Source organism: Acomys minous (assembly GCF_964271855.1).
Source record: "Acomys minous genome assembly, chromosome: 19".
Lineage (NCBI taxonomy): Eukaryota > Metazoa > Chordata > Mammalia > Rodentia > Muridae > Acomys > Acomys minous.
In genome coordinates, this window is record NC_140499.1 from 9,871,514 (window position 1) to 9,896,149 (window position 24,636).

The following is a 24,636-nucleotide window of genomic DNA, read 5'->3' on the forward strand; positions in this document are numbered from 1 at the left end:
TTGCTAGAGTGGATCCAGGGGCGGGACCAGGAAGGCAAATTAAGTAGCCAAAGATGGCCACTCAGACACAGTTTACAGCCAATTGAAAGTCTTGATTTCAGCTAGCTGGTACTACCTTCAGGTAATTTGGGTCCAAAGTGTAGAACTGAGTGCTGGAGCATGGGGGGTTTTTTGAAAGCAAAAGAACATGTCCTGACATGCCCCTCAGAAGCTGCAGGGGAAGTTTTGGGTAAGCAAACCATTTAACAGAAGCTAAGATAACGCAGTTAGGTGTGGGAGGGGGAAATTTGCACGAGCAGACAGTGTAACGGAAGCTAAGTTAGCTAGGGCATCTCGACCTTGGTTTCCTACAACACATTTGGATACTTTTCCATGGCATTCTTCATCAAGCAGATCAAATTCTAGTTAAATCTGAAATGGCCTCAGCAGGAATAAAAGAGGAAGAAACTTCCGCCCTGTCTTGCCCCATCGAGTCTTTTCAGTTAAACACCCTCAAGGCAGAAAGGGGCAACAAAGATTTAACTGCAGGAGACCAGGGATTTTTATTAAGATGACTTAAGTATTAATTTGGAGAATAAAATTGAACTGGGAAGGTTCTAGAGATTCAGTGATCAATTAGAAAGTTATTGGTTCGGATGTAAGGCAGCCATAGTGGTCTACTCAAGACTATAAACAGTGGGCATCAAAAAGGAAGACTACAAAGACTGGCAAGGCTTGGTGCCTAGCTAAGTAGGCAGGAAGTGCTGGAAGTTCGGGCCTGAGAAGATCTGGGTAGCCGAGACAATGTAGAAATTCCGATGTGCGCATCCAATGCAGAGAGCGCTAAAGCGGGAGTTAGCTGTCCTCAATCACGCCTCAGGAGGATCATTAGAGCCTAGATGTTCAGGGCTAACCTGGACAGGGTATTCCCTGGGCCCTGGAACCCTGACTAGGGTCAGCAAGGGAATGGAGGAAAAACAGACACACAGACAGGGGTACAGAGGTGAGTGGGCACGCTGATGGAATGGTACTGACTAGCAGGCATCTCAGAGCCTCCTCAGCATGTGTCCTCCGTACAGCATACAGGGAAGGGTTACTTAGATTCCATGGTAGGAGGTCTCTGTAGGGGAGTAGCCTCTGACTGGAAAAATCCAGGAGCAGGAAGAAGCTGCAGTTGTTAAATTTTTATAAAAGCATCTACTTAGGCCAGAAGAAGAAATGTTAGACCTGAGATTGAGGAGAAGAAAAGACCAAGTCCATGACTGTCCAATTAAAGCAAATTGAATCCTGGGGTACACCGGGGAACTGGCCAGCCAGCTGCCTCACTCTAAGTCGAGCTCTGAGAGAACAGCCTCTGCTGGCCTCTTGAAGTGCTTTTAATAGGGGCGAGAGAGTGGCTAAAAAGGGGCGGGGGGGGGGGGGACACGAGGGATCACGTGGGAATGGGCTTGCACGCAGCTGGCATAAGATCTAAGGCACAGGAGCTTCTGGTTTTCCAGACAGGGTTTCTCCATTTAGCCTTGGCTGTCCTGAACTCACTTCGTCGTAAGACCAGGCTGGCCTTGAACTCACAGTGATCTGCCTGCCTCTGCCTCCCAAGTGCTGGGATTAAAGGCGTTGGCGCCACGACTGCCCAGCTAAGAACTTAACGGTCTTAACTGCAAACAACCCTTAACCTGCAAGGTAAATATTTCCAAGGTATATTTTGGTCTCCCATTAATTTAAAAGGTATATTGTTCTTGTTTTGGTCTCACAGATTGAGCCTGACCCATATGGGGAAATGGTGCAGGATCAATTTTCTTAACAATTATATTTTATTATGAATGCACTAACAAAGCGTACCTCACTTACAACCAGACTAACCCAAACAATAGGAAAAGGAGATTAAAGAACACAATAATGAACCCTTAAGGATATCAGTTCCGAGGAACGATTCTCCTGCCATAGTCAGCAGCATCTCAGCAAACTCCTATCTCTCTGTCTCTGTCTGTCTGTCTGTCTGTCTGTCTTTGTCTCTGTGTGTCTGTGCCTGTCTCTCTCTCTGTGTCTCTGTCTCTCTCTCTCTCACTCTCTCTCTCTCCTCTCTCTCAAAGTGCAGGGATGAACAGCCAGAACAATCCCAAGTCCTCTCTCTCAAGCCTCTTGTTTTGGACTCATATATGTATCTATTTTCAGAGTCTCTACCAGGATGTTGTCAGGCGGCAACATCCAAGCTCCCCCACCAAGTGGTTTGACTTCTAGGTGGAAAAACATCCTGTTCTCTCACAAGTCTGTTCCGCATCCCACACTTGGGGTCAACACAAAAACATGTTTATCTCTCTTACAAAATGGCTTTGCCAACTTGCCATGGGTCTGAGGCCTTGGTTTTTCTCATGGCTGTGTCTCATCAACAATACACATTCCTTCAACTTCACTCAGTCTATCTGGATTCCCTACAACATACTGAAGCCAGGCGTGGTGGCGCACGCCTTTAATCCCAGCACTTGGGAGGCAGAGGCAGGTGGATCACTGTGAGTTCGAGGCCAGCCTGGTCTACAAAGTGAGTCCAGGACAGCCAAGGCTACACAGAGAGACCCTGTCTCAAAAAACTAAAAAACAAAACAACATACTGAAATGGTAAAAAAAAAAACAAAACAAAAGAAAACAAACCCGATTAGTCTAATAAGAAACAGCAATCAACACTAAATTTAGATAGTAGATTTAGCTAGTGTACTTAAACAAAATGATCAGAGGGGTCCAATACAAGCCCATGGCAGAAGGTTCGGCTTTGGGGCTAGGCTTAAAGGTTGGTTAGAGTTTAGCGTTATTAGAAGCTGGGTGTGGTGGCTTATCTACCCAGCTTCTTACAATCTCAAGGGAAGCAGGGGTAGAGGGCTGCAGCAAATTCAAGGTCAGTCTGGCCTGCTTAGCGAGTCCCGAGCCAGCCACGTCGACGTAGACTGACTGCATGAGTGAGTGCCTCTCCAGTGTGTTTAGGTGCTGTAGCAAGCACATGCAAGGTTGTCACAGGCATCTGGCAAGGAGGGGGATGTAGACAGAGACACAAAACTGGGTTCACCTCAAGAATGAACTATTTTCCCCCCCAGCTCATGGTATACTGTTTTTTTTAGCTGATAGTGGGAACACAGCAAACAGCTTCTTTGGCTCTGTGGACTGTAGCACGGTTATCCTGTACTACATGGCTAATATCCACTTATAAGTGTGACTTTCTTCGTCAAACTGCATGATGTCTCTGTTTTTAATTACTGAGTAGTATTTCATTGTATTGGAGCAGAGATTGAGGAAATGGCAAACCAATGACTGGCCCAACTTGAGACCTGCCCCATGGGAGACAGCTAACGCCTGACACTATTAACGACATTCGGCTATGCTTGCAGACAGGAGCCTAGCACGACTGTTTTCTGAGAGGCTTCATCAGGCAGCTGATGGAAACAGATGCAGAGCCCCACAGCCAACCCAAAGCCAAACAATAGGCAGAGCTTGGGGGGGGGGGAGTTTTGTCGAAAAGTAGATGGGGGTGCCTTTTGCCCCGCTGTGACTTGAGGTGCCAGAGTGGTTTAGTACCTCTAGAGGGCCTCCCCTTCTTTGAGGGGAGAGGGGAACAGGGGGGATGGGGTGGTGGGGATTGAGACGCGAGGGTAGGGCTGAGCGGAGAGGAGGGAGGGGGCTGGGATCAGGCTGTAAAGTGATTAAATAAATAAATTGTGGGGGAGGGGAGAAGGAAAAAAAATAAAAGAAAACTAAGGCGCTTGGAAATGTCCCTAGTTTCGCCTCTAATATATTTCAGAAGCCAAGTCTCCGAGATGTCCGTGTGTGTGTGTGTGTGTGTGTGTTGCTACGCTCACAGCCGAAAATAACTTTTATTTTTTGTAAGAGAACATCTACCGTAGGAGAGGTGGGGGTGGGGGGAAAAGGAGGAGGGAAGGAAGGCGGGAAAGAAGGGAGGGGATAGGAGGAGGGCGGGAGCAAGCACGGGAGTGCACGAGCAAGAACTGCCAATCAGCGCGCGCCGACTCGGGTATTTAAGCGCGAGCGCGGCGCGGCTTCCCCAACTAACCCTGAGTTGTAACTGCCGTGGGATCTGTTCTTTCCGCTCGCGCCCGCTGTTTTCCTTGCTGACTTCCAGCGGGTCCGGGAAGTCCAGGCCCACGGCAAGCCACCGCGCGCTTTGATCCACAGAACAATAACAACAACAACAAAAAACGTCAGCGCAGGCGCATTAGCCTGGAACCCTCCGGCGCCGCGCGCCCAGCCCCGCACCCGCCTGGAGGCCGCGGCCGGCCTGGGGTCTTTGGCTCCGCTGCCGCCGCGAAGAGCTGGGCTCTGTCAGCCGCGGGGCGCCGGGGCTGGGCCAAGTCCGGGCGAGCGCCGCAGGGACAGGAACGGAGCTGGTTCCCGGGTTTTTCTCGGTGGCTTCCCTGAGCTGTGGGAAGTGCACCTGGAACTCGGTTCCCACAACCCCCCTTCCGCTGCTGGACGGGGCCCGGTTGGGGGGGGGGGTTGGGAGAAGGGGGCGGCGGTCTCCAGAACCCTCAGGGCTGGGGCCAAGGTGTGTGCAGGTGTGGCCCGAGTGCGCCCAGATGAAAGGGCATTGAGTCAAATCTGCAAGTCAACCAGTGGGGTTTTTGCTTTTATTTATTTATTTATTGCTTTATTATTATTACTATTATATTGAGACAGGGTTTCTCTGTAGCCTTGGCTGCCCTGGAGCTTGCTCTGTAGACCAGGCTGGCCTGGAACTCACAGAGATCAGCGCCTTCCCCTGCCTCTTGAGTTCTGGGATTAAAGGTGTGTGCCACCGAGCCAGCTTTTTATGTGTGCTGTTGAACGTTTTATTTTTTATTTTTTTTTATTTGGTTTTTCGAGACAGGGTTTCTCTGTGTAGCCTTGGCTGTCCTGGACTCACTTTGTAGACCAGGCTGGCCTCGAACTCACAGCAATCCGCCTGCCTCTGCCTCCCGAGTGCTGGGATTGAAGGCGTGGGCCATCACCGCCCGGCTATGTTGAACGTTTTATAAACGATTAGAAAATCTAGTAGTTTTCTAAATGAAAATGTTAACTTTGATTTGTCTTTGGAAGCCGGGAAAGAAGCTTAGAGAGAGAGAGAGATGCCTGTGCCCTCTTCCCCTGCAGCTTAGAGATGCCTGTGCCCTCTTCCCCTGCAGCTTAGAGATGCCTGTGCCCTCTTCCCCTGCCTCTCTTCCCATATGGAGTCTGGTTTATTTTCAAAAAAAGAAAATGAGATGGGCACTTGGGAGGCAGAGCCAGGTGTGTCTCAGTTTCAGTACAGCCAAGGCTACACAAAGAAACCCTGTCTTAAAACAAAACAAACAACAACAAAACCACCACAACAAAAAGGGATGGTGGTGGCACACATACCTTTAATCCTAGCATTTGGGAGGCAGAGACGGTGTATCTCCGAGATTCAGTACAGCTGAGGCTACACAAGGAAACCCTGTCTCAAAAAGACGATAGTGGCAGATGCCTTTATTCCTACCACTTGGGAAGCAGAAACAGGGAGATCTCTGTGAGTTCGAGGCCAGGCCATTCTTCAGATCGAGTTGCAGGACAGCCAAGGCCACACAGAGAAACCTTGTCTTTGCAAACTGAGGAGGAGGAGGAGCAGCTTCATGTTTGAACATTTCATTCCAGTGCAGCGTCTTGACTTCCTCAGTACTTTTCTAGCCAGGGTCTCTGTGTAAAAGCACTGTAGGAGATCAAGTGGCTTTGGTCTATAATTTTGTGAGGTTTATGCACATACCAGCTCACTCACATGGAACAGGCTCCCTGCAGAGCAGCTAACATATTTCTTAGCATTAGTGTTAAAAAAAAACCACAGACATAGGCACATGTATGTGTGCATGTGTGTGCACGTGTTCCATTAAACACATAGAAAATTTGGGGCTGGGGAGATGGTTCAGTGAGTAAAATACTTGCTATTTGAGTATGAGGACTTAAGTGAGTTCTAGTCCCCCGAACCCACGTGAGGGACGTGGCACACCTGTGTCCCAGCATGTGCAGGGAAAGCTTTTACAGGGTTTTCACACATGAGTGAGGCTGGACATGACAGTGCACACTCGTGTCCCAGCATGTTCAGGGAAAGTTATTATGTAAGTGAGGCTGGACAGGGCAGTGCACACCCATGTCCCAGCATGTGCAGGGGAAGTTAGTACAGGGTTGTCACACATGAATGAGGCTGGACATGGCAGTAACACCCGTGTCCCAGCATGTGCAGGGAAATTTATTACAGGGTTGTCACACATGAATGAGGCTGGACATGGCAGTAACACCCGTGTCCCAGCATGTGCAGGGAAAGTTATTACAAGCATGGCACACATGAGGCTGGACGTGGCAGTGCACACCCGTGTCCCAGCAGGGTGCGGTACATGCTCTTAGGAGGTGAGAAATGGAAAGCTTGCAGACCAGCTGGTCTGGAGTAAGCAGCCAGGGTCACACCCTCCCATTCATACACATACAAAAATGAACAATTTTTTAGGATTTAAAACTCTGGTTCTTCGTAATGATCTGTGAGAGTCCGCCAGCATTTGTAGAGAAGACCACTGGGTGTGTGTGCTTCTGTGTCTCGTGCAGCCTGGCCGGAAGAGCTACGGGGATTCCAGGCCACCAAGCCAGAATGGCTGCTTGGAGAACCGCCGGCGGCTGCTCACTCCCACAGGAGAGGGCTGCGCTGAACAGCAGAAGCACCCAGTGGTCGGGCAAGCTCCAGCGGTGGCCACGGCAGCCCTACAATGATGGCCTGGCTTGAAATCAAGTCTTGGGGGTCCAGTAACGAATTTTTTTGGGGGGCGAAAAAGGAATACCTTCCCTCCTGTGTTCCAGCTCTAAATAAACGGGAGTTAAAAACCTTGGGCAGTGGGAGGGGCATTGATGATGATTGTGTTTGATTGGCTGGGGCTAGGATGCTGGCGATGCTCTATTTGCATGGGGAAAGGTAACAAGTGACTAATCACTTTTGGCCGCCTTGGGATTGTGTCACACCCTGCCCCCTGAGGCAGGCACAGAAACAAGGAGAGAGCTTTGTCCCACACCTGTTCTCAGGATGAGATTTTTAAATCTCAATTTTGAGATTTCTGGGGTTTGAACACCGCTCCCATTTCTGTCCCATGCCAGTTCCCCTGGTGGCATGGTCCACAAGCCCCACAATTCCTCTTTGTTTTATAGAGGAGCGGTGTCATCAGAGTCACTGTCTCCTATGTTGGGAACGCTTTGGTATTGAACCAGAACCCCCTACTGTCAGTGAGCTTAGCAGTATTGCTCATCTGCTGTTTTAGATATTGGATGAGGCAGGGTGCAGGTATCAAAATAAGACAGCATTGTCAGCTAATAAAGGGTAGGGGTCAGGAACATAAGGGACTATTGAACCAATTTAACTGCTTAGTGGGGTGACAACTATTTGTTTGTTTATTTATTTATGGTTTTTTGAGACAGGATTTCTCTGTTTATCCCTGGCTGTCCTGGACTTGCTTTGTAGTCCAGGCTGGCCGTGAAGTCACAGAGATCCACCTGTCTCTGCCTCCCCACCTTCTGGGATTACAGGGGTGCGCCCCTCATGCCTGACTCTGGGTTGACATCTCAAGGGCAGGTTTGTACAACGTTTTTTAGGGTATTAACAATGGTTTCAAATAACACTTGATGCATTTACACAGACAAAGCATTTTCCTCAATAGTGTATAATACCGCACCCCATCATCGCCCCCTCACCCCAATGTGTAGCAGTCAAAGTCTCCTGTTTTGGAGCAGGACCCCCAGTAAGATAGTTCATCAGTGGCTGGAGGAATTCAAAGCTTGTCAGCTGTGGATGTCGTTGGCCGTTGTGCTGGGCTTCGTACTTGTTCAGCAAACACTCCCAAAAGAGCTCCATCCGCCCCCACCCCTGTCCAGTCCGGAGTCTGGCCTCTGTCTGCTAAGTTCTTTTAACATTGGCCCCAAACAGGGGCTGAGTTCTTGGACTACAGATAAAGATGCCTTTTGCTCTTGCTCCATCTAGTGGTACTTTGGAGTCTCCACATTTAGAAAATTCCTACTGAGGAATTTGGAGGGAGGGATACTCACAGACTAAGAAAGGCTTTCTTTAAAGGAGGAGGATTCTAGTGCTGATGGAGGCAGAGCCAGGCGGATGCTCTGAGTTGGATGCCAACCTGATCTACAGATCGAGTCCAGGAAGCCAAGGCTACACAGAGAAACCTTGTTTCAAAAAAGAAAAAGAAAAAAAATGGTTTAATAGAACATTTTAAGTTGTTGTTTGAGGTAGTTTTAGTATGTGCCCACTAGGCTTATTTTGCCTTGTGATCTTGCTTCAGCCTCTAGACCACTGGATTGTAGGAATGCGCCACCATGCACAAAAAAATTAAAATTTGAGATGAACCTACTATTGTCTAGTTTCTCGCTTTGAAAACCCCACTTTAGTTAATGTCTAACAAGCATTCCAAAGAAAAATTACAAACGTTTTGGCAATGTTACTACATAACATTGGAGTAAGAAAGGACCGTTGAATTCATCCAACAATGTATATGAAAACTGTAGATGATAAATAATTATGGCAAATGTTACCTGTGTTAGGGTTCTCTAGAAGAATAGAACTGATAGAATGGGCCTATCTATCTATCTATCTATCTATCTATCTATCTATCTATTATCTGCCATCCATCATCTGTCTATCATCTATCTCCTCTATCTCCTCTATCTATCTATCTATCTGTCTATCTATCTATCTATCTATCTATCAGTCATCTATCTCTATGAAAAGGAGCTTATTAGAATGGCTTACAGGCAGGCTATGGTCCAACGATGTCTGTCTACCAAGGGAAGGCGCAAGAACCAGTAGTTGAGTCCACAAGGCTGGATGTGTCAGCTGGTCTTCAGTGTCCGCTGGAATCCTGAAGAAGTAGGTTCCCACACTGGTGAAGGGCTTGCCAGGGAGAGTGAGAGTAAGCTGGCAAAGAGAGCAAGCTCCCTTCTTCATGCCCTTCATACAGGCTGCAGCAAATGTGGCCCAGATTAAAGGTGCTTCTTCCCACCTCAAAAGATCTAGATTAAAAGTGAGCCGGGCGTGGTGGCGCATGCCTTTAATCCCAGCACTCGGGAGGCAGAGGCAGGTGGATCACTGTGAGTTTGAGGCCAGCCTGGTCTACAAAGCGAGTCCAGAACAGCCAAGGCTACACAGAGAAACCCTGTCTCTAATGTTACTATTGTCCAGGAATGTAAAAAGCTGCTTGGAGGTGCTTAAGTGAGTCGTCATCATATTTGTTGTCATCCTCTTTTCCTCCTCTTTTTCAGTAAACTTGCCTTTCAGAGGCTAGACCAGCTCTTGGTTCATTATGTTGAGTTCTAGGCTGTGTTATTTAGCCAGAGAAAGACAGCAGGCATTAATTTCACCATGGTCCAGAGTAACAACCTCATGGCTACCTGTGTGCATCCTTGGTTTGTTTCCTGTATCTGACCCCATTCCCAACTTCCCTTGACATGTGTGTTTTTTTTTTAATGATGGAAAGGTGTGTTTCATTATTTTATAAAGAGTCAACTCTTGTTGTTTGTAGTTCTTGTGCAATATAGTCTGTCAACAATGAAATAGCAAATAATGGCCCATTGTTCCTAGAAGAAATACTGTGTCAGGCTCCTGGGAGCCTCCGTCAATAGTTTTGTCACTGGATCAATACATCACTCTTTTGTTTTAAACACATTACTGTTTCTGTTTTAAAACACCTTCTTAAATGTATATTGTTAATTCGGTAGCACCAAGTATCAAGTCCAACAACACTAACCTGTTCCTGAAGAATACTCTTTTCTTATGCTCAGGAATAAACATTAGATGACACTGGCGCTCTGCCTGGGGGTCACTTTAAAAGTAAAACCCCTAACAAAAAATGTGTGTGTGTGTGTACAAAAATGTGAAAACACCACTTAACAGGGCACAGAAAGGCAAAATTGCCTTGTCTATCCTTAGTTGGCAGTCTATCTGGATAATCAAAGTTTTCACCACCTGGTGTATGTCTAAATGATCATGACAGTACCACAGGTTATTGAATTTCGAGGTTAGGAAAAGTTTCAGTGGTTAGATGTGATACACGCTTAAAATCCCAGTCCTCAGGAGGCCGAGGCAAAAGAATTAAGAGTTCAAAGCCAGCCTGAGCTACCCAAGACTCCTCTTAAAGATAGCTTTAATGGGTAGTTTAGTTACTCTACAAATACTAAGAATTAGCTTTAAGAGTCCTGGGGATTAAAACTAGAGCTTTGTATATCCTAGGTAAGTACTCTATCAACCGAGACATCCCAGCCTTTGGAGATCACATTCAGAGTGGGGCTGCTCAGCTACGTAAACTTCCCTTGAAAGGTTCTCACATGGATACCCAAAGGTGTGTCTCCTTGGTAATTCCAAATACAGTCAAACTGATGATTATGAAGAAGATTAATTATTGCACAGTAAAAATAGAACGGAAACAACAAACTGCACCATAGTAAACCACTAACACTGTAGTATCTCTTTTTTGATTTTGTAAAATTGTAAGTAGATTCTTCTCTCCTACGATATACCTCAACCACAGTTTTCCCTCCCTTCACTCCTCCTGGCTCCCTCCTCTCCCCTAAACCCAGTCCCCCTCCATTTCCCTTCAGGCGAGAGCAAACCTCCAAGAGACAACAACCAAACATGACAAACAAGATACAATAAGACAAGGAAAAGCCACGCTGGACAAGGCAAGCCAACAGGAGGAAAAGAATCTCAAGCGCAGGAAGAGTAGCCAGGCGTGGTGGCGCACGCCTTTAATCCCAGCACTCGGGAGGCAGAGGCAGGTGGATCACTGTGAGTTTGAGGCCACAGGTCTACAAAGTGAGTCCAGAACAGCCAAGGCTACACAGAGAAACCCTGTCTGGAAAACAACAACAACAACAACAACAACAACAAAGAGCAGGAAGAGTGAGACACACCCACTCCCACTGTTAGAGGGTGAGGAAAGATGATAGGAGTCAGAGATCATGGAGGACACAAAGAGACCATGGCCCACTGAATGAGCAGGCCTCATATGGACTCAGAGATACGGAAGTGGCAAGCATGGGGCCTGTGTGGGCGATAAATGTGGATCTATGTGCATTCTGCTACGAGCAGACATCCAGTCTGAGCAGTACTCTTTGTTGAAAATGCTTCTTTATTTCCAGTGAGTATTTCTGGCTTCTTTATCAAAACTCGGGTGTCCACAGGTGTGTGGATTTATGCCTTAGTCTTCAATTCTATTCCATTGATCAACGTGTCTGTTTTTTATGCCAAAAACCATGCAGGTATTTTAAAAGATTTGTTTATTTTTATTTTATTCATATGAGTGCTCTATCTGCATGTATGCCTGCGAAGAGGGCATCAGATCACATTATAGATGGCTCTAAGCCACCATGTGGTTGCTAGGAATTGAACTCAGGACCTCTGTAAGAACAGCCAGTGCTCTTAACTGCAGAGCCATTTCTCCAGCCCTACCATGCAGTTTTTATTGCTGTAACTCTGTGTAACAACTTTAAATCATGGATGAGGATACCTCTAGAAGTTCCATGATTGTTCAGGACTGTTTCAGTAATTCTAGATTTTTTGTTTTTCCATTTGATGTTGAGAAGTGTCCTTTCAGGGTATGGAAAGAATTGTGTTGGGAACAGCCATGGTGGCGTACATCTTTAATCCCAGCACTCGGGAGGCAGAGGTAGGCAGATGTCTGTGAGTTCAAGGCCAGCCTAGTCTACAAAGTGAGTCCAGGACAGCCAGGGCTATTACACAGAGAAACCCTGTCTTGGAAAAAAAGAAAAAAAAATTGTGTTAGAATTTTGATGGGGACTGCATTGAATCTGTAGATTGCTTTTGGTAAGATGGCCATTTTTACTATGTTACTCCTCCCAATCCACAAATACGGGAGATCTTTCCATCTTCTCATATCTTCAAGTTCTTTCTTCAGAGACTTGAAGTTGTTATCATTCAGGTCTTTCACTTGCTTGTTTAGAGTTACTCCAAGATACTTTGTATTATTTGTGGCTGTTGTGAAGGGTGTACTTTCCCTAATTTCTTTCTCAGTCCATTTGTCATTGTATATAGAGGGGCCACTGATTTTGGTGGGAGGCGGTTAATCTTGTATCTGACCACTTTGCTGAAAGTGTTTCTCAGCTGTAGGAGTTTCCTGGTGGAATTTGAGGGGTCACTTGTGTATACTATCATATCCTCTGCAAACAGCAATATTTTGATATTATTTTTCCTTTCTAATTTGTATCACCTTGATCTCCTCCTGTTGTTTTATTCCTCCAGCTAGAACTTCAAGTACTATATTGAATAGCTATGGAGAGAGTGGGCAGCCTTGTCTTGTTCGTGATTTTAGTGGAGTGCTTTGAGTTTCTCTCCATTTGTCTGTAGGTTTGCTGCAAATGGCCTTTGTTGCTGGGCGGTGCTGTCACATGCCTTTGATCCCAGCACTTGGGAGGCAGAGGCAGGTGGATCTCTGTGTCTGAGACCAGCCTGGTCTACAAAGCAAGTCCAGGACAGTCAAGGCTACACAGAGAAACCATGTCTTGAAAAACCAAACCAAAAAAAAAAAAAAAAAAAAAAAAAAAAGCAAATGGCCTTTGTTTTGTCTAGGTATGTCCTTTGTGTCCCTAACCTCTGCGGGACTTTTATCATGAAGGGGTGTTGTGAAAGACTTTTTTTTCCCTTTCAGCTTGTTTATATGGTGGATTGCATTGATTGATTTTGTTATCTTGAACCATCCCTGCATCTCTGAGATGAAGCCTATTTGATTGTGATAGATGATACTGAGTATCTTAGCATCTATATGAATGAAGGAAATTGGTCTGTAATTCTTCCTTTGTTGAGTCTATGTGGTTTGGGTATCAGGATAACTGTGGCCTCATAAAGTGAATTTGGTAATGTTCCTCCTGTTTCCATTTTGTGGAGTAATTTGAGGAATACTGGAGGATGGGCCTTCTGGCCCAGTATGTCCAACATACATTATTTGTGAAGCAGGAATTATGAAGGATTTGCCTACCTTGTCCTTGTAAAGCTTGGCAGTTGACTTTCTGGTGTCCAGTTTATCCAATTTGGACAGTATTCTATCTGCAGTTGCAGCACAGGTAGCTGTTGCTTCATGGTAGCCTTCTACATTGAAGCAAACCCCATAAAGAGATTCTTCCATGCTCATCATCCTTTTTCAAGTCAAGTGGGGTGCTGCCAGGAGCTGACATGTCTCATTGCCAGAAAAGCTTTAAAATAATAAAACATATTTAAGTGGCATTCCTGTGGGTCGCTGAGGTTTTTGAGGATCATCTATCTATCTATAGCACATCTGAATAGATAAATGTTGCTTGTTTCTAGTTATTATCTGTTCAACCTAGGACGCATATTTCCTAGAGTGGTATCTGACATGACCACGAGTTTGCTTGACTAGCTATTAGTTTGCAGCTTGCAATTACTTTAATTATCCTAAACAGTTTGTAATAGCAGCTTTAAAAGACTGGAACTAAACTTGTATTTATAAATGAGTTGAAAATGTCTACTACTTTATACAATAGTTGAAATACATATACATTATGTGTATCAAAATTCAAAGTCAACAAAGGACCATTTATCTATCTCTGGGGTATTTCTTATCCCTCTTATGTTCTGTGAGCACCTATTTACTTATTTTTATTTATTTATTTATTTATTTATTTATTTATTTATTTATTTATTTATTTTTAAGACAGGGTGTCTCTGTGTATCCTTGGCTGTTCTGGACTCACTTTGTAGACCAGGCGGGCCTTGAACTCACAGCGATCCGCCTGCCTCTGCCTCCCAAGTGCTAGGATCACAGGTGTGCAAAACCCCGCCTGGCTATGAGCACCTCTTTTAAATTCTTGTTATATCTCCCTATAATTGCTTGGCACATAGGATTTTAAGTTATATTTGTAACATTTTCTATGCCATAATATATATATATATAAAGAAACCAAAACCAAACCAAAACAAACCAAAACAAAAACCCAAAAACCTGTTGTATTCTAGTGGATACACATGCTGAAGCACCATCAGCCCTAATCTGCCAAGGCACCTCCAAGATAGTCACCATCTCTAAGAAGGTGTAGTATCAGAATCCTTCTTTTCAGAATTCAAGCCAGAAGCCCACTGGAATTCTGAATATGCACCAACATGTCTATATATCTTAATTCTCCAAACTCTACAAAATGATACATATGATATTACTTAGAGGACTGTCAATAAGTACAATCTGGAGCCTTTCTTTCTTTTTTTGGTTTTTGGTTTTTTGAGACACGGTTTCTCTGTGTAGCCTTGGCTTTTCCTGGACTCCCTTTGTAGACCTGGCTGGTCTTGAACTCACATCCATCCTCCTGCCTCTGCCTCCCAAGTGATGGGGTTAAAGGCGCACGCCACCATGCCCGGCTTACAATCTGGATTCTTACTTCACTATATTGCATCTTTACAGGTTGCCATTCTAATTCTTCAAGTCTTTGTGCATTTTTCTCCTCTGGAAATACCTATTTTGATGTTATTGTAAGTTCCTGATTGGATTCCTCTGAAGGTTCCCTATTTTGATTTAAAGATTCTGTTCTACGGTCCCTACTCTAGCATTTAATTTTTAGTCTCTCCATGTCTGCCTTATTCTGATCTCTCCTAAAAGGGACACACAAAACTGTAATCATCACTGAAACGAAAGTGATAATTTTACCGTTTTATGCTGACAAGCGAAACAAAGTTGTACAGAATTGTACATTGTGTCATCGTGTTTTCCCCCTCTATTTTTAACACAGAAATTATTATTATTATTATTATTATTATTATTATTATTATTATTATTATTACTATTAATTATTCCAACTGTCTCCATAAGGACTTTACCTGGCTATTTTCTATTTTCTTTCTTTCTTTCTTTCTTTCTTTCTTTCTTTCTTTCTCTTCTTATTTTTCTTCTTCTTCTTTTTTGTTTTTGTTTGTTTTTTGAGACAGGGTTTCTCTGTGCAGCCTTGGCTGTTCTGAATTCACTTTGTAGACCAGGCTGGCCTCGAACTCACAAACATTGCCTGCTTTTGCCTCCCCTAGTGCTGGGATTACAGGTGTGTGCCACCTTGCCTGGCTCTAGTTTTCTGAGAAGTTTCTGAGAAGTTTCCTTTCTCTTTTGTTGCTTTCCAATATCTACCAGTTCAGATGCTTGGGGCTTCTCAGTCTGTATCTCATTGTGTTGTTAGCTTGTCATGTGGGCTCTCCAACTAACTCTCCATGTGTTTGCATAGCTTTTGGCCTTAACTTGTGTGGACCCAGACTGGGCAGCTCTTTTCCCAGTGTGCTTTTAACCTTGCTGCACTTGGGAGAAGTTGCAGCTACTGTGCCCTCAGGCTCTGGTTTGAGAGAGACAACACAGCCTTTGCTGGAATGCTTGGACCACAGACACTGCGGTTTCTTTCTTTCTTTCTTTCTTTCTTTCTTTCTTTCTTTCTTTCTTTCTCTTTCTTGTTTTTTTGTGTGTGGTTTTAGTAGTGCTGGGGAGTGACCTGCTCTAACCACTGAGCCATACCCCGGGCCCAACAGTGTAGACTTGTGTGCTAGCACCAATGCTTACAAGTATTAGCATATACTTTGAGATAAAATATACTCAGTAAATAATGAACTGGCTGCTCTTTGTTCGAGTTTTGGAGAGTAACTTGTACCCTTTGAACTTGTGAAGTGTCAGGTGGGCTTTTGGAATATACCCAGTGGCTTATGCTAATGAAATGCCCCAGACTGGGGACTGGTCAGAAAGCTCGGCCACCTCTCTCTCTCTCCCTCCCTTCCTCCCTCCCTCTGTAAAGGTTTTATCTAGTGTATGAGGGCCCTATCTGCATGTACACCTGCATGCCAGATGAAGAAGGGCATTAATCCCATTGTAGATGGTTGTGAGCCACCATGTGGTTGCTGGGAATTGAACTCAGGGCCTCTGGAAGAGCAGACAGTGCTCTTAACCACTGAGCCATCTCTCCAGTCCCATGTCTCAGTCTCCATGTCTCAGGCTTGTGACTGGTGCTTTCTACTCTATGATTCAACTCTGCCTTCCTGGAGCGGAGGAAGGCTCGAGATGGAGTCACATGGTTAGTGATTTGGACCAGTTACAACTGGGCGCACTGAAGCGCGGATGGACTTCCCTGCCTGGCAAACTCTGTGTTGTGCTGGGAGGAAATGAACAGAGGAGCAGAAACTTTGCTTTGAGATCTTTTCTTACCCCACCCTAGGTGTCTGGTTCTGAGATGAGTCTTCCTGTTGTAAGGAAGCTGTGGTTACTGCTCTGCAGAGCTGACTCAGTGAGTGCCCACTGCTGAGCCCGATGACCCGAGTTTGGTCCCTTAGAGTCCACCTGGTTGAAGAGACTCCTGAAAACTGTTCTCTCATCTTCATCTGTGTGCTACAGCACATGTGTGTGCATGCATGTACACACATGCACACACACACACACACACACACACACACACATACACACACACACACACACACACATACACACACCCACACACACACAGAGAAAGAGAGGGAGAGGGGGAGAGAGAGAGAGAGAGGGAGAGAGAAAACTAATTAAAGCAAATGCTGCCCTTCTAAGTATAGCACTTTTCTGAATTCTGTGAGTTACAGTGAATTTTCAAGCCTAAGGGTGAGGCAGGAAGTTTGAAGAGAGAATTTAGCAACCCAAGACCCTCCACAGCCCGGAGCTACACAAGCTGCTCACCAAACAAAGCAACCAGTTACTGGGCCCTAACACTGCTAACGGTTCTTTAGAAACCCTCTTCTAACTCTGCTTTTGTGACCAAACACATTGTCCTGGAGCTAGATGCAGTGCCGACTCAGCCAGGCCTTGTCTTAGATGCATTAACTTTGTCCTTCAGATGACCGTTTGCGGGGGAGGGGGGGCAGGGCGGGGGGGGGGGAGATCCATAATTATCATCCTATGCCTGTGTGTGATTAAGCACACATGTGATCATAGGTGCATAGGAAAGGACACATGCATACTTGGGTTTTCAGGATTGGTAGTAGGTGCCTTTACTCACTGAGTCATCTCTCTGGCCAAATACTGAATTTTTAAATAAATAATTTTTGCATGAGCATATTGTGGCTAAAAGGAAAAACACTACTTACACACATCATTTGTTGAAAATAGTTGTGTTCGTATAATTTTCTTTTAATGTGAGTAGGCGAAGCAAGTGACCTCTTTTCAACTTGGAAGAGAAATTCAAAGCTAGTTGAACTACAATGGCACCAAGGAGTTCAGCTTAACCTCATGTGCCAGATGATAATCATCTTTCTGGTGTACAAACAAGGATGCATAGTTATTAGAGAAGAAAAATAAGTTTGTCCAAAGATTATTTACAGCTTGAAGAAGATGAGAAAGCTTGTCAGAAACATCAGGATGACTAACTCAGTGCCACTGGAAAACTCTTTATATTCAAAGACTTTGGGGGCAATAGCTTTGAAGGGGCTACAGAGATGGCTCAGCGGTCAAGAACACCGGCTGTTCTTTCAGAAAACCTGGGTTCAATTCCCAGCACCCACATGGCAGCTCACAACAACCTAAGTCCAATCCCAGGGGACCTGACACTCTCTTCTGGCCTCTTCAGGCACTGCACGAATACAGTACAAAGTCACATATGCAGGCAAGACACCCATGTGCATTAAATAAAAATAAATTCTCAAAAGTTTTTAAAAAATTCTTTGAAGTTGTGGTTTTCCATCACATTTAATAATCATTTTTCCAGACCTGTCTTCTTTGAGAAAAAGAAAACAAATACACAAAATAACAACAAAAAAATTTGGCATAGTTCTATGACATCCTTTTGATGTAAAACAATTACTGCACTCTCCCTTTTCAAGCGTAGAAACTGAAACCCAGAAAAGTAAATTTGCTTGAGGAAAGTCAGGAGCAGGCCTGATAACTTAAGCACTAAACCACTTAACTCCATTTTTTAGTGTAACTACAGAAAACTAAGCAAGCAAAAAAAAAAACCTAAAAGATAAAATCGTCATGCCTTTTCATTTTCAAATCAAAGAACAATTAATTGGCAATCATCTCCACATTCCTGGCAGCCAAAGACTTACCTTGCCTTTAATCCCAGCAGAGGCAGAGGCAGGAGGATTGCTGTGAGTTTGAGGCCAACCTGGTCTACAAAGAGAGTCCAGGACAGCCAGGGCTACACAGAGAAACCCTGTCCCTAAAAAAAAAAAAAAAAAAAAAAAAAAAAAAAAAAAAAAGCAACGATATTTTGTTGTTTGGTCTGCCCCAGTGAAGACAACTGCTTTAAAAGCCTTGCCCAACAGCTAGAACCCCATCAGTGTTTGTGGTGCTGGGATGGCTTGCGTGTGTGGGACCAGAAGGGCAGACAGGGAAGCTGAGACCTTACGTGGCTAGCATTTCCATAAACCTATGGGGAAGAGATCTCTTACAACAATGGGATACTCAAATTAATATTCCTGTAATTACAGAGACAAACAATGTTGAGACTAGGGGTGAAATGGTATGTACTTCTGGGGAAGACATTAATACAAATAACCAGGAGCGACCACAAGCTAAGCCCACTGTTCAAACTCAGAACTTCTCAGGTATATAGTATCCAAATTTATAAGAGGGGCCACTGCTGAGACACCAACAGCCCTGCCCATAAAATGGATTTCAGACAGACCTGTATGGCAGGAGCAGTGGCCCTTAACAGAAGAAAAATGGCGGGTGCTTCACTATTTAGTAAGAGAGCAGCTGGAGGCTCAGCATACAGGAGAATCTTCCAGCCCCTGGAATTCCCCTGTGTTTGTGGTGAAAAAAGAAGTCAGGCAGCTGGAGGATGATAATGAGTTTGAGGGTAGTAAATAAAGTAATTCAACCAGTGGGTCTGGTTGAGCCTGGAATTCCTTCGCCTTCCTTGTTACCTAAGTCTTGACATATAATTGCAATTGATTTATAAGATTGTTTTTTCACAATACTTTTCCATGAGAAGGATAGGGAGAGGCTTGCTTTCTCAGTGTCTACTCTGAACAGTAGTGGTCCAATGAAGAGATACCATTGGAAGGTACTTCCACAGGGAATGTTGAATAGCTCAACCTTATGCCAATATTTTGTGCAACAACCATTAGAAATAATTCATAGGCAGTTTGCTCAATCTATCATTTACCATTACATGGATAATATTCTGCTAGCCAATTCTGATCCTAATGTTTTAGGAAAAAAATGTTTAAGGAAACACAAAGAATTCTGCCATGCTGGGGATTACAGATTGCTGTAATAAAAATGCAAAAATGCAAATTATCTATTTAGGCTATAAAATAACTGAACAAAAAATTTGACCACAAAAGGTACAGATCCATAGAGATCAATTACAAACTCTTAATGACTTTCAAAAATTAATGGGAGATATTAACTGTTTAAGGCCTACAATCACGTTAGCTACTTATGAGTTAAGTAACTTGTTTCAAACATTACAAGGGGATTCAGATTTAAACAGTCCAAGGTGTCTAACAGCTAAAGCAGAAAAGGAGTTAATTCTAGTAGAGCAAAAACTACAAAAGGCATATGTGGATAGAATTGATCCTGAACTTGGTTGCATTCTGCATGTTATGCGTTTAAAAATTCTCCTACTGGGCTTCTTATGCAAAGGGAAGACAGAATCATAGAATGGGTATTCCTAGAAAATAAACAAAGCAAAAATTTGAAAACATACACAGAGAAAATTTTTGAATTGATTACAAAGGGAAGAATAAGATTGTGCCAACTGTGAGGGATGGACCTGCCAGAAATTGTAGTGCCTCTTACTAACTCTGACATTATGTCATTAATGAAGATTTGCAAAAAGCTTGTAGTAACTATTTGGGAGACATTAACAATAGATGCCAAGAAAGCAAACATACACAGTTTATAAAAAGAACTAATTGGATCCTTCCAAGTATTGTAAAGAGTTCACCAATTCCAGGGGCACCCACTTTCTACACTGATGCAAATAAGTTGGGTATGGCTTGTTATAAGTCTGATAAAATGACTAAAGTGATCAAAAGCCCATTTATATCAGTTCAAAAATCAGAATTGTATGCAATCCTTATGGTGTTGTTAGATTTTCCTGAATCTCTAAATATAACTACTGATTCTTAATATGCAGAAAGTTCTTTTGCATATAGAAACTGCTGAGTTTACTCTCGATAACTCAGAATTAACTACATTATTTCTGAAACTCCGACAGGTCATCAGAAGTAGAAACTATCCCTTGTGTATCAGTCATATTCGATCCCATACAGGTTTACGAGGTCCATTGGCAAAAGGATATGAAGAAATTGACCAATTACCAATAGGAAATGTGTTCAAAGCCTCAAAATTTCATGAAAAAATCATGTTTTTGAGTTTGAAGAAAAGATTTCCCATCACTTGGCAACAAGCCAGATAAATAATTATTAGGTGTCTTATATGTTCTTTGCATAAGCAAATCCCATTACCTGCTGGAATTAACCCTAGGGGTGCCAAGTGAAATGAAATCTGGCAGATGGACGTGTTTCACTTTGCAGAATTTGGAAGGATGAGGTATGTGCATCATACAATCAATACCTATTCAGGTTTGATGGGCAGTTGCCTTAAGTTCTGAAAGGGCTGATTGTGTAATTACTCATTTGTTGGAAATAATGGCAATTATGGGAATACCTTCACAAATTAAGACTGACAATATCACTGCGTATGTGTCCCTTAAGATGAAAAATTCTTTATATATTATAATATAAAACACATTACTGTTATACCACACAAACCCACAGGTCAAGCAGTTGTGTAAAGAGATAATTGTACCTTAAAAGAAATGCTTGTTAAACAAAAGGGAAGAGTAAAGACCCCCAGGGACTGATTAAAATAATGCATTGTTGACTTTAAATTTTCTTAATGTTAATGATGAAGGGACAACAGCAGCTGAGAGACATTGGGTGATAGAAAAAAACTGAGGAAATAGTAGCACGAGAGGCAGAGGTTTGGTCTTCATTATTGTCCTGGTTTTTGCTCAGAAAAATAAGAAAAAAACATTTGAAATTATTAGTATAGGTATGTCTGTACATTATAATTTCTCAAAGAAACGACAGTTGAGGGGCCCTGTTCACCGTGCCGGAGGCCGTCCTTGAAGTAGAATCACCCAGACTGCCTGTCCTGTCTTCATTATTGTTCTGTTTTTTGCTGTGGAGACAAGCAAAAATTTGAAATTATTAGTACAGTTATATAAGCAAACTTTTGAAATTATTTGCATAGGTGTATATATGGAACAAGCAAGATGTGCAAATCATACAATGCTCTGCCTGCATGTACACCGGCAGGCCAGAAGAGTGCATTAGATCTCCAATCTGTATGAAAGAATGCCATGTTTAAAGGGCCTGTTAGCCCTAAAGAGTCCCTTGCTATGCAAACACATTCATAGCTTAGGTACTAAGAGGTTTTTCCTGGTCAGATCTTAATCTTTATAAGTTTTGTTGGTAACCATATTTTTTTCACTCCCCCATCTTAAAACTATAGCAGGTTCCATATATACATACCTATACTAATAATTTCAAACGTTTTTTTCTTATTTTTCTGAGCAAAACCCAGGACAATAATGAAGACCAAACCTCTCCCTCTCGTGCTACTATTTCCTCAAGAAATTGCATATATATTAACATTAAAAGTGTTAGCCCAAAGGATCGATCCCAAAAGGACTGGACAGAAACAGATGCAGGTAGCTTTTCCAGCACTTGGCCAATAGCCTGCTTTTTTCAAAGGGTACCAAAAAGATGTTTTTACCCTCAGACAGCAAAAAATAAATTTGAAAACATGATGTCCTTATTCTCAGTAGGTAAGGTATGTGTTTTTGGTGGGTTACCAATGTTCATTTTTGCTTAAGGGGGTTAGCTATAAGTTAATAAAAGTTTCATTTAGGGATTAATTTCTTCTATCCTTCTTTCTTATCTTTCTATCCCATCTAACATTTGGGGAAAAGGGGGAAGGACGGGAGGATATAGATTTATAGAATAAAAGGTAGATTATTGAATCTACTAGCCTCACATATTTTACATTGGTATTGTAGATTGATGGAAATTTAAGACTATTTTGATTGATGGAAATTTAAGACTATTTTATTAAACTTTTGCTTCATGTTGATAAAAACTTAAATTGTATATTGTTATTCAACCTTTGCTTTATGTATTGTATGTTGTATGTTGATAAAAACTTAAATTTATATTGTATATTACTAGAAACGTAAGATTAGTTTGTTCAACATTTACTTAATGTATCTTTCATGTGCAACTCATTTGAAAAAATGATGTCTTATGAAAACTCACTATTAAAACCTGTTCAGGAGGGTAGGAGATAAAAGTTAGTGTTTAGTTATCTATAAATCTTACCAGATACTAAATTACTTAGTCACAGAATAGGTTTATTTAGTTTCTTGTATATGTCTTCAAAGGAGTAGATTGATAATTGTAAGAATAGACAGAGAGATGGTTTTCAAACACTTCAGAGATCCACAGAATATGGCATTTAATGATAATGGGCTTTTCTGACAGAAAGAGACATCTGTTCCTGGTGGAACCTCCAGTCAACATCAATGAAGATGAGGGCATCAAGAGATGAGGGTGGCAGAATGGCCACTGGACTGAGGAATTGCTCTTATCTCTTATAGTCAGTCTGATGACAGACTGACTATCCACTATGATCAAGAGTGATGCAGAGAAGTTGGCTGTCCAGCTTGGCAGAGACTAGGTGGGCGAGTCCATCAGGATTCCTGATTCACAGAGTAGTTTATTGGATGTTTTGGGCCGGCAGGGCCAAAGACAGAATGTTCTGACGATGGAGAGAATCAGGTGACTGTCCAAGTGGTCAGCTATCTCTGTCCTATCCACATATGGAAGTTGCTTGTCCGCACTTCCTTTACATTAGATAGGATTTCCTTCTTGGGTCTCTGAAGGGATTGAAGACTAGATAGTCACAGTATTACTATAAGCTTCAGTTTAAGAATTAAAAACACGTTTATAGATTGATAATTGCAATTTCTAATGAAGAGACTTTAGAAAACTTTAGACAACAGGAAGGGACTCTCTTTGAGAGGATAGTGGAATACTTTCTCCAAGGTTAAAAAATACAAAAGGACTGGGTTATGTATTTGATACCTGATGATTCTGTATATTTGTGTATATAGTTCTTAATTATTTTTTAAAAGGAAAGGAGAATGTGTGGAAGGAATGTGACTGGGCCCCAGGTGAAAGAAATCTTGGTGGGCTTTGCCCCTTTGAGACACCATGGATACCCCACTGAGATAAACATTGTGATGGACTGAGAGGAGGAGCCACCCTGGGTCCAGAATTAAGGAAAAGGACTGGTGCACCAGCCAGGCTATTGTGTTGTAAATCGACCATGATGGGAGGAGGGAACCACAGGAGAGACCAGGGATTGCAGACCAGACCCACTGGGAGAAAAAGAGGCAGAAAGAGGAGAATGGAAACATTAGGGTGCGGATTGCTTCTATTGGGAGAGGATCTGTGTGCAGGTCTGGAGACCCCTAGGGATTGTCCAGTGGAACTGATACCCGAAAGGGTTATTTTTATTCTCCTTAACCTCCTTTCCCTCCTGCTTAGGATAGTTGGGTTGTAAGGAAGATAACTTTGTTTAATAGGTTTATAATAAAATCTAATTGTTAAAGAACCAGAGCCAAAAGTTATGTTTCAAAAACATACAGGATCTAGTCTGATTTCTGCCACTACTGCGGCTCACTGCCTTCTGCAAAGACCGCCTCTCTAGTCTCCATATTTTTTGTCTTCAACTTATGTCTTAGTTTGGGTTTCTATTGTTATGAAGAGACACCATGACCACTGAAACTCTTATAAAAGAAAACATTTAATTAGGGCTGTACTGTTTTAAAATTATACGGCCTAATAATGTTTATTATTATGCCTGTAATTATTATTACTTCAGTATTACCAGTATGCCTGGCTAGCAATCAATCAAGACACAGATACTTGCTATATTTTAAAATAGCCTTAGTTAACCTGGGTCAGGGCAGATATCAATCCTCTAAACTACTTCCCATAGTAGGGCCTCAGGCATGGGATCCCTGTTTCAATCCCATGCCATCTGCTTCTAATAACTTCTATCAAGCTACCTCCCATCCATAATCCCATATACTTGCTCATGTTCTTCATCTGGGCTGGATTCTCCATCCATGCCACGGGCCATGTGCTTCTCCAGCTAACCCATGGTGGCCTTCCTCTCTTCACTTCAGGTCTCTCTCCTTTCTCCTCATGGCGGGTCTCTCTTTTTTTCTTCTCAGGATTCCTTCCTCTCTAAGCCCCACCTATGTCTTGCCCTGTCCAGGTGGGATGGCTTCTTATTAAGCAAAAGGTGGCTCACACAGACAGCAAACAGTAATTAACATCAAAATACACCAGAGCATCCCCCTACCAGGGCTGATGGCAGGAAGCATGCCATCACAGGGGCAGGCACAGTGCTGGAGAAGGAGCTGAGAGCTCAACACCCACATCGGCAGGCAGCAGGAAGGAGCACTGTGACACTCTGGCCAGGCTAGAGCTTCTGAGATCTCAAAGCTCACCCCCTAGTGACCCACTTCCTCCAACAAGGCCACACCTACTCCAACAAGGTCTAATGCCACTCCCTATGAGCATATGGG